The 14,015-nt window shown below is 37.1% G+C and overlaps 1 protein-coding gene across 1 annotated transcript in view; it reads right to left on the bottom strand.

Annotated features, from left to right (window-relative positions):
• CDH12 (cadherin 12) overlaps positions 1-14,015 on the bottom strand; it is a 758,008-nt gene that overhangs the window by 722,218 nt on the left and 21,775 nt on the right. The window lies entirely within an intron of this gene.

Genomic DNA, 14,015 nt, shown 5'->3' with positions numbered 1-14,015 from the left:
GTTGTGTGTTTTTTTAAGTCAGTGAATATTATACGCCTATTTTAGACTGCTTTCCAGTTCTCTTTGATTTGCTGTGGCTGGTGGGTTTATTGTCTTTTAACATTTTGCAGTGCTGTTAATATCCTGCTTCTATTTTTAATCTTTGCAAACAATATCTCACTTTCTGAGTAAAGTTTATAAATATAATTACCTTCCCCACTGTTTGCTATATATATCTTATCTACCAAGGTTGTTTAATGAGAAAAAGACCTAGGACTCTAAAAATTATTTCTGGCTTCAAAAAAAAAAAAAAAAAATAAGAGGGATGTTTAAAATACTAATGCTTTGTGCCAAGGTTGGGTTTTTTGGTTGGTTTGGTTTTCATGAATATGTTTTTGAAGGCAGGGCAGGGTGGATGGGAAGAAACCAACCGATGAACTTGTATACATATATGCATAACCCGTGGGCACAGACAATGGGGTGGTGAGGGCGATTAACTTTGGACAACACGGTGGCAGGTGGCATTTATTTTATTTTCTGAAATTTCAGACATTCTTCTGAGTGCATACATGCACATATTAATGTTTATATATATTTTAGACTATTAACCAGTTAAGTAAATCTCAAATAGGGAGTCTCTTCCTTGATGCAAAAATTTAAACCGTATCCGAGGTCCTCAAACTACGGCCCACCGGCCACATGCGGCCCGCCAAGGACATTTATCCAGCCCGCCGGGTGCCGCTGCCTGTCCTGCTTAGCAGCCGACTTGTACCGGGCCCACAGTGCGCATAGGAATTTGTTCATAGTTGTTTTTTTTAAACTATAGTCCGGCCCTCCAACAGTCTGAGAGACAGTGAACTGGCCCCCTGTTTAAAAAGTTTGAGGACCCCTGGATAGATGAAAAAATTCTGCATCGGCATGTATACATGATACAATAAAAAAAATAAAATAAAACTGAATTGGCTAGAAGACGCCACACAATTGTTTAGAGTGATTCCCCATTATCTACAGGAAGAATTCTTTTGCATGCTATAAGAATTAATCACATTCATGCTATCTACTTACTTGTTTCCCAATTCAATACTGAATCGTCTGGTAAACACAGTGAAGTCAGTTAAAGCAGAGGTAAATGATCCTTTAGAGACCACACTGTCTGTTTTACAAACTACCTTATTGCATACTAAATGGATTCAAATCATGCTTGATGAATAAGAGAGGTGAATGATATCCTTATGGTCTTTTTCCAGGGGCTTTAAAAGGCTCACTTTGCTGAACATTAAAAAATAAAGTCAAATGAGATTTTAATAGACTGACTTTAAAAGCAAGCAGCTTGCTTTAGTATATTTTTTATTATTACCCTATTATGGAACTAGAAGTAAAAAGGCAGCAAGTTAGTTACTTTGTTATAAATATCATATATATATATATATATACATATATATATATATATATATATATATATATATACTAACATGCAAATCTTCACAAAATATTCAACTCCAGATTGAACATACACATAATAAAGTTTTGTTGATTGTTTTGAAATAAGTAGCTGCACTGAGAAATATGTCACACGCAAAAAACAGAAATGCTTAAACCATAAGGTAAAATCAATTCTTCAGATCCATCTGATGGAAAGGAAACTGTGTTAAAAATAAAATTCTGAGGATCCTACAGTTATGTCACTTGGTTTTTGAGATTGAAGTAATTTTGATTTGAAGTACAACTTTTTAAATATATTTAAGAAATTTCAATATTTTATTCCTGAAGGCATATCAGTTGTCAATTGCTATTTGGAGAAATTTATCGCACGTTTATCTTTTTCTATTACAAGAATCAGTTATGTGAAATCAGAAACAACTATATTTTGACTTCTGAATAGAGAATAATTTTATGGTTATTCTCTGTCAAGCCTAACAATATAAAAATGTAAAATAAGGGAATCTTACAAAGGACGTATTCTAGAAAGAAACAAATGTATGTAAATAAAATACACACCCCTTGAATAAAATACCTTAAATAGATGTGTATATATACTTTAGAAATATACATATTCATGTATCCTATGCTCAACCTAAATAAAACATTAAGTAAAGTTGAATATAGGCAGACTGAGGTGGATAAAAATATATTTTTTAAAGAAACTAAAAAAGCAGCAATCCATTTAGCAGACCAAAATTTAGAATCTATAGCTCTAATTTTCTCAAAAGAAAAAGTTACAGGACAGTACTTGCTTAAGAACTAAACTAAATATTGTTGTTTGAAGAGATTGATTCTGATATTTGAAAAAATATAACTTGGTTTTATAAAAGCAAAAAAAAAATGCTTCCAAGGACTTTAGTTACTTGGTGTCTTTTAACCAAGCAGGGATTGAAAACATTTTTATAAAATTACCAGTGAAAAATCTACGAGTTAAAACAGAAAAAGAAAATGGTAAAACAGTTCAAATGTTCCACGCTAAGTTTATCAAAGTAAATATGTCAACTCAAGAACATCCAGAATATATCTCTTACCTTAAACTTTATACTATTATACATTATTTTGGTATTATAAAACTCATTTGCATTGATAGACTGAATTAATACCCACATTTTTTATAATGGATATTTTAATATATTATATATTATGTGTCTGTATCTATAGTTTAACACAGCCAGGATGAACCAAATGAGGTTTGTTCTGAAACCATTAGCTTTTATGTATTTAATGACAGTAGTAGACAAAATTTTGAAACCCAAAGGGAAATAACTAGTGATACAAAATCTCGCTGATAATCACTTCAGTATATTTCACTCAACAAAGGTTTATTAAGTATACCCAAAGATCACCAAACTGTGAGAATTCTTAAATATGCATAAAGTAATGAAAAACATTCCTAAACATCAAGCAACTTCAAGTCTAATAGTAAAATAAAGTTAGATGCACAAATTGATCAGGGTTGCACTGCCAATTATTAATATGATTGTTCATTGTGCTATTTCTCCCATATTTTTTAACATATTCCAAGGCACATTTTTATTCTCACAGTGAAACTAAATCAGAAATAAAAATTCAAAGAGCACTTCAATCTAACTGAAAGAAGTCATCTTTACTCAACAGTATTTTTACCCTCTAACACCTAAAAAGAGGAGAGAGAAGATGGGAGCAATTACAAACAGAAGTGGTAGGTTTACTTGGAGAGTCATCAAGTACAAAAGTACGAAAACTGGAGAGGAAGAGATTCTTTAGATATAGGATAGAAGAGCAGACGGGGAATAGTCTTGAGATTTCAAAGTATAGAATCTGCCCTCCACTGTGTTTGGTGACTTGTAAATCCCCCTATAAACCAATGTCGTGGTCCATAGCTATACTATATAGGGATTGTGAACAGAAAGAGACAGCGTAGGATTCTGACCAGATTAGATCAGAATCAGGGGAGGAGTTTCATTGTGAACCAGGGACTGACAGACACACAGCTATTGTTACCGTGGTGCATTGAGGGTATTTGCTCAGTGATAAAATAGAGGCCTGTGGGAGGAAAGCTATTGAAAGAAAAATGAAAATGATTTCTGGTACCTGATAAGGATGATGCCAGGGGTGGTTTTAACACTGGGAAGTGCTTTCACTGTTTTTATAGTAATAGTTTTAAAGGGAAATATTTTGCCAAAGTACAGACACTGGGTCATCACATTAGGTGCTTAAGGAACCTGAGCCTGGTAGAAACAGGACTGCCACAGACTGAAAGTGATGAGAAGAGAGAGAAATTAATAAAACCTAGAAGAGCAGAATCGATAGGGCCAGTGCCATCTACGGAAGGAGTCACAGAAAAAAAAAAAAAAAACACAAACTCCTTATCTATTGTCAGGTCTGTCCCTGGTCATACTCAGTGAGAAGACGGAGGGGGCAGAGGGGTGGAGGGGGGGGGGGGCGGAGAAGACAGTTGGAGTAATGAAGGTAAACCTTGAATAGAAAACTCAGGTTCTCTAAGGATAAGGAAAGATTTAACTCTTTGTGGGTGGGGTATATAAGGAAATGAAAGCATGAAAATGTATGACATCCTCTGTAAATTTAACCAAACCCCAATTTTCATATGCTATTATTTGAAGAGATGTTAAGGAATGCTCGAGTATTTGTTGACTTGGCCATTAAAAATAAATGAGAACGGAGACATATCCTTATACAATCTAAGTGCACTGAGGATTATAAACGCATGGCCCACAGAGAGTACCAGATGGAGATCTACCCAGAGAATGCCCTATCAGTCAACTTGGAATGCCAAAAATAAACATATGTTTAAGTCACACATTAAAATGCCTCTACTGCCTTACCACCATTATTTAAATCTAAAATAAAATTTTCATAACAGCTATCTATATATTGAAATAGAGAAGTAGTTACTAAGAATTCAGTGCTTGCTATTTCAATCATTATAGAAATAAAGATAAGAAAATTACAAAAAGATTCATTGGGTTATAGGTATTTCTGTTTTAGCTGTTTATAAGACAATTCATTAGAAAAACTCTACATTTATTAATTCATTGATCCAATATTTATCAAATAATTTATTTCAATAAACATAAAACCAAACTATTCTTAACAAACAAGATAAGGGAAACAAAAACTGCAAGAAAAAAAAAAAAACTGCAAGAAAAGAAAAAAAGTCTAAAGGTAATCTAGTTGTATTCATAGCTAAACATAATTATTTTCAGCAATTTTTTGTGCATTGTGGGTATTGCTGTGTTTTCAGAATACAGCCATTGGCTATTCTCAGATTTTTTTCACCTGGTGTAACTGCAGAGATTTAGTGTTTAATTTTATATGTCTGATATGAGAACACTCGGCTCACAATGACTAATAGGTCATCTATATAAAATCCCAGCGACCCGAACAGCAGAATGACTGGTGGCTATGACGCACACTGCGGCAGCCAACCAGCTTGATCCAGGCCCCGAATGCACACCTCTACCCCCCCACCACCAGCCCAGCCCTCGATCAGCCCCCAACACCCCAATCAGGGGCAGGGCCAGCTGGACCCCACCCATGCACAAATTTGTGCACCAGGCCTCTAGTTTAAATATATGAATAAAATGAAGTTTATGTATGAAAGAGTGGCATTGATGAAAAAGGCAGTATGTTTCTAAAGATAAACAATATAAAACCCCTGCAAATTATACATGATCTTCTGCCAGGTCATTTTAAGGGGGAAATAAAGGTTATAGAAATAAAATATTAAAAGTGTTAAGGTTGTCAGAAAATATTAACTGTACATCTAGTGTTTCTGGCATAGAGGAGAGGGTCTCATTACTGCTTAAGGAGGAGAAAATGAAAGCCACAAGGAAAGGGTTGGCATTGGATCCTGAAATAAGTTGGCAAGAATCGCATTCAACGTCTGCTCCAGCCAGGAGGTACCAACACATAACACTAATGAAGCTGGTTTCACAATAAGGGAACCTAATCAATGGTGAAATTTGAACAGAATTTGTAATGTAGTAGTTAAATAGATTACTCTTTCTTTGGCCACTATCCGACATTTAAGTGTCTATTATCCGAGAGGTTTTAGCATGAAAACCAGAGATGCGAAAATGAACATGACTTGCATCTTTCCTTCTATGTAAGTTATAATCGAGGAGATACAACTTTAATAAGTAATTACAATTAAGAATGATGAAGAGTATGAGGGGATATAGGGAAAGTGCATGAACAAATTACATGGAGATGTTCTTCTTAAGAAAGACCCTCTGAGGTGAATAACTTAATAAACTGCAACATGAAAGAACAAGAAGAAATTAGGCGGGTCACTGTATTAGGGGTGAGACAAACTGTGTTCTGGGCTTGGAAAAAGGATGTGCAGCCAAAACCGGCTTGGCTCAGTGGATAGAGCGTCGGCCTGCGGACTGAAGGCTCCCGGGTTCGATTCCGGTCAAGGGCATGTACCTTGGTTGTGGGCACATCCCCAGTGGGAGGTGTGCAGGAGGCAGCTGATCGATGTTTCTCTCGCATCGATGTTTCTAGTTTTCTATCTCTCTCCCTTCCTCTCTGTAAAATATCAATAAAATATATTTTTTTTAAAAAAAAGAAAAACTGTTATATCATTTAAAAAAAAAAAAAAAAGGATGTGCAAATTATGAAAGGAGCTAAAGGACTTGAAGGAAGTCCCGGTTGCCCGGAGCTTACAAAAGGAAAGACAATGACCATTTTTAACAGTAACCTGATTTTACCAGGAATTTTTCATATAGAATAAAACAGCTTCATTGTCAATATCATGCTTCCACAAGTGAACTTCACTTTTCTTCCTTGCTAACATTAATTGAACAGTACTTTCTTATTTTAAAATTTGTTTAAAATTGAGAGCCTTGAACAAAATTGGACTTTACTACTTTGTGATGGGTGCTTCTGCTATTATCTCCAATTAATAGAAGAAATCGAGGCTTAAGGAAATGCAATAGTTCTCCTGAGGAGGTTGTCCTGACAGGACTCTAACCAAGGACTTGCCCATACAGTGCACGGGCTATTTCTTCCTGGGATGCAGAGTTCCTTTCGCAAGCATTATAACAGCTAGACTTCTTAGTTGCAGAGAGCTTGTCTAATCGCTGAGGCTGAAAAGGCAAGTGGGGATATTTTAACAAGCAGCTCAGGAAAGATCCATTTGTCAGTTTTGACATGAACCATGGAGGGAAGTATCTAGTTTTCTTGGATGATTAAGCCAATATAGCTACCAGAGAGCAAAACCATTTACTTTCTCCCATGCAAAATAGATAAATTAACATACTAAGTTTTAAAACTCTTTTAGCACTGATTGGATGTGGTCCAAGACAACAAATTGACAAAATGTTAGCTAACACAGCTATAGCAGAACCTTCCTCAGCCCGAGTCCCTGAATGGACTCATTCTGCCTCATTCCAACATACTGTAAGTCATTGGAAGGTAAACTTCCATCAAGTCAATCACTGCTATTTGAGTGAAGGGTGTCCATTCATAATAGCAAACTCATATAAAAATCAAGCATATTTCTAAGTGTTTGCCACACACACACATACACACAAATAGGAAAGAAACAGATGTTATTAATGATTCCTCTAAGGAGCACATTTTCATACCAAATTTTAATCACTTATTTTCTTCTACATGCTCAACATTTCTATTTGGAAGAAATAATTCTCTTTTAAAACAAAAGTTATTTAATTCACATCTAAATTGATCTTCCCAAAACTTCCCCAAAGCCTCTTCCTAAGGTGGTCTCTACTCAAAGAAAATGATACTACCGATCATTTAGCTTAGTTTTCCAAATTTATTTTATTCACATTAGAAACTGGTAACATAATAAGCCCCCTTATTTACTACATAAAAGCTTTGAAAATAAAATGATACAATTAAGTTTGATAGACTGAATATTTCTTTCAAATTCAAACTAACAATTCTAATAATGTAACTGACAATTATGTTACATAAAAATATAATATTTGTTAATTTAAAAAGTATAGCCTGCAAATATTTGTCAGTTGACATTTCATAAGTAATCATTAAATGTCTATAATAAGATGTATTGATTTGATTATTTAGCTACTTCATCTTTGGCTGTAATAAAAAATCTAAATTCAATCTTGACTTTAAAAGTCCTTCATTGGGAAAACTATAAAAAAAAATGTGTCATTATGTAAAAATAAATCCTTAGTTCTACACAAACCAGTAATTATTTGACTAATATACATGAGTTTCAAAAATAAAAGGACTTGATGCATTATTGCAGGGAGGTAATATCTGTAGGCATAAATTAAAACCCAAAATGTCCATATGTAAAACTTATAAAATAACACATCAGACAACAAGCAAATACTTTGGAATTCAGAGCACCCCTCTCATTTTCCTTCAAATATGTCCTGTTAATTTATTTGCACATACATTTCATGATATTAATTCTGGAACCATTTATAACACTGGTGGGATTATATGATATAGCTTATTAAGGGCTACATTAATGTTAATGATCACTGTGTTACAAGACATGAATAGCACCTTCTATTTTGTGTAAACCATTACAGTTTGTTGAACCCATTCATTGGCAGAAAACCTTTGAGGACTGAGCTAACAATCACCAGTCCTAAAAGGAGTAAGAATAATAAAAGAGCAATAAAAATCCATGTTGGTAGACATGTTGCCTAATACTTCTGTGCATTCCATTTGCCTCTCTGTTAACAATCTGAAAACATTTTATTTTGAGTAGTAAACATTATTTCTCTTTAACACAGTGATACTTTGTAATTACAAAAACCATACACCATACTATGTAATATACAGATACATAAATACAAAATCACAAGCCTCTTTCAAACAAATACAATTTGAATAAATGAAATATGTACTTAAACTAATTTATTTAACTTAAATCAATATATACATATTATCTGTTCTAGGTGCTAATTTTCAGTTTTAAAGATTTCATCTTAGGTGAGTAACTATATATATATATACATATATCTGTTCCTGAGAATTTTAATAAAAATCAAAAAATGCTTTGTCAAATTAAGCTAATGTTTCTAATTGTTTTAACAAAATAAAATGATTTTTAATATTACTACTTTGGTTCAGAAAGTTCTATGTTCCTATAGTCCCTCAAGTAGAAAAAAATCTATTTTAATTCTGAAAACATTAACCAAAAGTCCACATGTAATGTTTGTATGTACCTTTAAGTTATGTAATCTGAATAAACTTATAATCACCTGAGAAGAAATAGCCATATATTATGCTGAACAAGTTCCTTATAAGTATAGTTTATTAATGATTTATAGTATATACAAAACTGTATTGCTTAATATCATAACTCATGTACAAAAGGAATTGCAAAGCCCAGTTTGGTATTCTGAATTTTAGGACTATTTATCTTAAATTCATTACAGGCAGTCTGCTAGTTATATTCTAAGTAAACCCTGAAATAGATTTTGTGGACCATGGAAAGGGAAAGGTATTGAAGAATGAAAAGTGGAAGGATTGTGTTGTATGTGGGTTGTCCTTAAAAATAGAGCATAGAAATCAAACTGCAGCAAAGCATGGTATATACAACAACGCCTTTTAAGTATCAAGAAACTAGATTAGAATAAAAACCTTCCTCCAATAGCCGTGCATCTCTTCCACACTCACTTCCCATTGCACTAGACTTGCTGTCCTAGTGAGGCTTTGAGAACACACTACAAAGCAGTCATTCAAACCCAATGCAAAGGCAGGCCTAGCGTCTCTCATCCTCTCACATCCCTAGTGAACTCTACCCTACTGTAAGGCTTTGCTCTGTCACAGTTTCACTGACAAACGGTTCTATTTGTTTCACATTGTGTATTATACGTCAGATCTTTCCTCCAATGCACCAGCACTGCCATTGTTATTGAAACGATTCTGCTTAATTACCCTATCTCTCATAAATAAATAATATGCAGTGTCACATAGTGAGACAACATTTACTTCTCCTGAGAGGTTTTAAACTCTAATTTTGTATGCACCTAGCAATATACAAAAGCAGTAACTATGAAGAGATAGAGATATATGTACAATTATACATTCATCCATTCATTTATTTCTTCACTCATTTATCCAATAGCAATTTTTAATATTTACTAGGAGCCATATGCAGTTCTAGACATCCTATCTAACAAAGAGGGAATATGCTAATTGACCCTCAGGCCATCGCAAAGATGGTGGTGCCCACAGCCAATAAGGAGGGAATATGCTAATTGACTTCCACGTCCTCCAAGATGGTGATGCCCACAGCCACAAGATGGTGGCGCCCAGTCCCCTCAGCCCCTCAGCTGCCCAGGGCTGGCCCGAGGCACAGGCAAGCCTCAGATGTCGGCTGCCCAGCTGCCTAGGGCTGGCCTGAGGTGTAGGCAAGCCTTGGATGGCGGCTGCTCAGCTGCCCAGGGCTGCCCGAGGCTCAGGTAACCAGGGCCGGTTGACGTTTGCACTGCCGGCAGTGGCAGCAGGAGAGGTGTGATGGGGTACCGTCTTCCCCTAATCGCTGGGTCACTTCCCGCCCCTGAGGGCTCCCGGACTGTGAGAGGGGGCCGGCTGGGCTGAGGGACCCCCCCCCACTTCCAGTGCATGAATTTTCATGCACCAGGCCTGAAATTCTGTCAATATACAAATTTATATATATATACACACACACACACTCACACACTGAGTGGCCAGATTATTATGAACACCCCATCAGTACTTCGTTGGGCCACCTTTTGCCTTCAATACTGCGGCGATTCCTCTTGGCATTGACTCCACGAGATGTTGAAAGGTGATGTGAGGAATCTGACACCATGCCTGATGAATAGCACTGTCCAGTTCTGTGAGATTTGATGGTTGTGGAACCAGCTGCCTGATGGCTCTTTTAACTTCGTCCCACAAATGCTCAATTGGATTGAGATCTGGTGATTGTGGGGGCCACCTAAGCAAGGTAAAGTCTCCCTCATGTTCTTGAAACTGCTCTTGCACAATTCAAGCACCGTGGCATGGTGCATTGTCTTGTTGGAAGAAGCCATCTCCTTTGTATACGCCATCAACATGATCGGATGAAGTTGATGAGCAATGATATTTAGGTATGTTGTGCTATTCAGACGTTGTTCCACATGAATCAAAGGGCCCAAATCGTGCCAGGAAAACATGCCCCAAACAATAACACTGCCCCCACCAGCTTGAAGGGTTGTACTCATGCATGTGGGGTGCATGCTTTCATGCTGTTTCTGCGAAATTCTCACTCTGCCATCTGCATGATGCAACTGGAAACATGATTCACCAGACCACATGACTTTTTTCCAATGCTCGACTGTCCAATCCTTGTGTTCCTGTGTGAATTGGAGATGTTTTATCTTGGTAACTACAGACAGCAAAGGTGTTCGAACAGGCCTTCGGCTTCCATATCCCATAGGATGCCGTGTACAGCTAACTTGCCAACAAACATCAGGTGGTCATAATAATCTGGCCACTCTCTGTGTGTGTGTGTGTGTGTGTGTGTGTGTGTGTGTGTGTGTATGCAAGTGTATATTAGGTTATCAGGGGGAGTCTTACACAGAGCAAGAATACAATATACAAATAGAGATCTGAAGTTAGAGGGTAAGCCAAGCAAGTATCTAATGAAAATATGTTCCTGGCAGAGTTCATGGCAAGTGCAAAAGCCTGAACAGAGAGTGTATATGGTTTGATTAAGAAACACTAGGCTAGAAGTGAGTATGTGGGCCAGTGAGTGAATCAGTGGATGGTCAGATGGATGAGTGGATGCATGGATGGATGCATGATGGATGGATAAGCAAGGGCAAAATGAGTTGGAGGACAGAAAGAAAAGTAGGCAAGTGTAGATCATACCAAGTCTTCTAACCAAGTGGCCTATACTTTAGACAATTGCCTTATTATTATTATTACTAGAGGACCGGTGCATGAAAATTCATGCACTGGAGGGGGTGTCCCTCAGCCAGGCCTGCCCCCTCTCACAGTCCGGGGGTAGGAGCCCTCAGGGGTGGGAGGCAACCCAGCGATCAGGGGAAGGCGAAGGCCCCATCACATCTCTGCTGCTGCCACTGCCCGCAGTGCAAGCCTCGGCTGGCCCTGGTTACCTGAGTCCCGAGTAGCCCTGGGCTGCTGGGCAGCTGCCATCCGAGGCTTGCCTGCACCTCGGGCTGGCCCTGGGTAGCTGGGCAGCTGGGGAGCTGAGGGGACTGGAGGACTCTGGAGGCAGGTGTGCAGAGTGGCTGGACTCGCCTGGGGGCAGGCCTGGCAGTGCCACGCGCCTGCTGCCCCAGTGGGGCTGAGGGGACTGGGCGCCTCCATCTTGTGGCTGTGGGTGCCGCCATCTTTGAGTGTGTGACAGTCAATTAGCATAATCCCTCCTTATTGGCTGTAGGTGCTGCCATCTTTGTGAGGGCGTGGCAGTCAATTAGCATATTCCCTCTTTATTAGATAGGATTTTAAATTTATCTTTATTGTTGAAAGTATTACTGATACCCCTCTTTTTGAAGATAAGGAGAACTCATGGAAGACTATTTTAGAAAATCACTGAGTTGAGTATCCAAATACAAATACTCAATGCAAAGAAAAATGAGAATCATCCCGAGAAATGAAATAAAACCAGCAAAGAAATGTAGGCCTGTGTGCGTTTCAAATGAGCCTAGAAAAATAGAATAAAGAAAATGTTAAGTACTATATTTAGGTTCTCAGAATTTACTCAATATCTGACAGAAAGTAAAATGAGGAGCCCGGGTGACAGGGACATGGCTAATTCCTCCTGGATAGAATATACTAGCTATAGCCCCACAGATGAATTATTAGAACAGAAAACAAAAAGACCAATTCAGGTGCAAGCAAAATTTGCAGGAAAAAAAGAATTAAATCCCATATGAAAACAAAGGTAAATAGGAATATCTTTGGAAGGTATGTAAAATTTAACGTATCTAGTATTGGCAATTGACTAGGAGGGGAACTGGAGGACAAAAAGGGCAAAGGGGTCTCCCAGGCTTCAGATTTGCATAACTGGGTGGAAGGTGTTATTACTGACTGTTGTGAAAATGGAGGCATCATAAATCTTACCTAAGAGGATGAGCTTTGGCATCAGACACAACTGGCTTCCAGCCTCAGCTATTCCACTTAATAGTTCCGTGCCCTTGCCATTAAATTTATCTCTTTCAGACACTTGGTGTCGTCGTATATTAAATGGAAAATGTAATACTTCAGAGGGTTATTGAATTCAATTTTGGTAATATATGTAAAGTACTGAGTATGCTACCTGACATTAAGTGAACACTTATAAATATTAGCCAATATTTCTGTAAATATTGGGAGTAAATATAGGAGTATAGGAGTCACGGGTTCATTCTCATGTCTCAAGAAAGTCTGAAGTTCAAGGAATTCAACAGGACTGTATATGTGCATTTGGTAATATTTAGCATATACATGTTCATTAAGATTATTAGAGTGATGACTTTTATCGGAAGCAATGTATTAGGGTAAGACAAGCAAAGAGGTGTGGGAATTGAAGGTTTATCAAAATCTCAATAGGCGACAACTATGAAGGGGAAAAAATGTGTATAAGAGTGAGGAATTATTTATTTTATTTATTTATTTTTAATATATTTTATTGATTTCAAAGAGGAAGGAAGAGGGAGAGAGATATAGAATTATTAATGATGAGAGAGGAAGTCATCAATTATGAGAATCGTTGATCAGCTGCCTCTTGCACACCCCCTACTGGGGATCGAGCCTGCAACCCAGGCATGTGCCCTTAACCAGAATCAAACCTAGGACCCTTCAGTCCACAGGCCAATGCTCTTTCCATTGACCCACACCAGCTAGAGCAAGGAATTATTTTTTTTAAGTTAGTGTTAAATGAAACCATAGCAAAATATTATAAATATATTTGTTACAAAAACAGGATTTAAAAGAACACATTTTCTTTCTTTATTCTGTAATTCATTTTAATTCTTGACAAGTATGTGGTTTTGCAAGACACCTAGGGACAATTATGGAGATGAGAAGGAGCAAACATCTTAGTTACTAAGAATCATTTTTTTATGAAAATACTATTTTTGGTCTGATAATTCAGAGGACAATAATGTCCTAATTAAATCTCTGACAATAATCCTTTCACATTTGATTAACATCTTTAGTAGCATTCAGTGTTTGTTTGTTTTTTATGTTAATTCCAAGATCATTGTCTATTTTAAATCAGCAAATACATTATTCTCAAAATTCAAAGTTTACTCTTGAAAAGATATCTGTCACACAATCTCTCTACACCAGTAATTGATTTAGGTTTCAGATGATTAATTTCCCCCCTAGTTTGGATGATCTCCTTTTTTTAAATATATATTTTAAAATATTTTTTATTGATTTCAGAGAGGAAGAGAGAGATAGAAACATCAATGATGAGAATGATTGATTGGCTGCCTCCTGCACGCCCCCTAGTTGGGATTGAGACCTCAACCCCAGTAGGAATGTGCCCTGACTGGGGATGGAACCCTGACCTCCTGGTTCATGGGTCAAAGCTCAACTACTGAGCAACACTGGCCTGGCTGGATGATCTGCCTTTTAAT

Source organism: Plecotus auritus (assembly GCF_963455305.1).
Source record: "Plecotus auritus genome assembly, chromosome: 7".
In the NCBI taxonomy this organism is placed as follows: domain Eukaryota; kingdom Metazoa; phylum Chordata; class Mammalia; order Chiroptera; family Vespertilionidae; genus Plecotus; species Plecotus auritus.
The sequence above is the reverse complement of the archived record's forward strand: the minus strand, read 5'-3'. Positions and strand labels throughout refer to the sequence as shown.